The 1,497-nt window shown below is 30.3% G+C and overlaps 1 pseudogene; it reads right to left on the bottom strand.

Annotated features, from left to right (window-relative positions):
- Positions 1-10: 10 nt before the first annotated feature.
- On the bottom strand, positions 11-1,252 carry LOC105556786 (annotated as a pseudogene).
- Positions 1,253-1,497: the final 245 nt, after the last annotated feature.

Here is a 1,497-nt window from a genome sequence, read left to right as displayed (position 1 = left end):
AAAAATCAACCAGTCTGCAAGCTGTAAACCAAAACCACCTAGTCCACCCAAAATAACGTAGCACTTGTGCTCCAAGCAATAATATTGTGGATAAGCGAGTACAGGAGCATCCAAAAGCTCATTTTCTTCTCGAATTTGTATTATTATCTGCAAACAATCGATTAAATCATTACCATAACGCAAAACATGATAAAACCTACATTTTTCATTTTTTGTACATTGCTGTTTCGTATTTTATTATTAATTGTAGTACTGTATTTTATTATTAATTTTAATATTGTATTTTATGATTTAACTTTGTTATTGCAAAAAAGAATACTATTTACTTCTAATATTTAAGATAGAAGCAAGCTATATTACTCTTTAATTAATAATACTAAAAGATGTTTAACAAAGTAGTATTATACGTTAATATAAATGTAAGACATTATGTAATTCAATTTAATTTGTCAATGACTAAACATTTGTTACCATTTCTATAATATTAAAAAAGGCATGTTTCCATCTGACTTAATAATTTCATTTGAATTATACCTGTATATTACAAAATTATTTTACCTTGCCAATATGTTTTCCAGTGGCCATATATCTAAATGCAGTTTCTACTTCATTCCTTTTAAAGATCATTCTACTTAGCGGTTTAATAATGCCCTTCTCTAAACAATCTGCGATTCCTTTCCAGAGACTTTCTTTTTTTTCTGAATGTACAGAGAAGAGTCTGTCAAATAAAATAGGATGGAAGCTGATGCCTTTAGAAAAAAAGGATAAATCCAATGGATTGTTAGAAACCATATCGTATTTTCCAATTTCCAAAAAACGGCCACCATTTGCTAGACAGCGAACGGATGCTTGCAATTTCTCTTCGGCTAAAGAATTCAATACGATATCTACTCCACGACCTTTTGTACGCTGCATAATCATTTGTTCAAAGCTTGTATCGCGAGAGTTTCCAATATTTTCTTCCGGAATAGAGGGAAACGTTTCTCTTATAAACTGCCGTTTTTCGTCGGTTCCAACTGTTGTAAACACTTCGCATCCTTCATAAAGGGCAAGATAGATCGCAGCTTGTCCAACACCTCCAGAACCCGAATGGATCAACACTTTGTCTCTCCTTTTTATTTTACCGTGCATATATAAAGCGTAATAACATGTGCTATACACACACGGAACTGTTGCTGCGTCTTCCAGTGTCCACTTATCGGGTACTTCCCAACTTAGATATTTGTCAGGCACGCAAACGTTTGATATTCCTCTAAACATAATAATATTTGAAAGTTATATTATAATTTTGAGTGTGATTACAACAAGATGTTTTAATGCAATTATGTTTATCATGTAAATTATATTATACAATATAGGTATAGATAAAAATGAGAATTGTAATAATTCATTAACTATTTTATTTTTTACATTCTTTAATTTTTTATGAGTTTATTTTGTAATTTATCTAACATGTTTTCGACTTGAATTAATATTTAGTTTGATAAAATTGAAATT

This window comes from Vollenhovia emeryi, unplaced genomic scaffold (genome assembly GCF_000949405.1).
Source record: "Vollenhovia emeryi isolate VEMERY1.0 unplaced genomic scaffold, V.emery_V1.0 DF948405.1, whole genome shotgun sequence".
Lineage (NCBI taxonomy): Eukaryota > Metazoa > Arthropoda > Insecta > Hymenoptera > Formicidae > Vollenhovia > Vollenhovia emeryi.
This window is presented reverse-complemented; position numbering and strand designations above follow the sequence as displayed.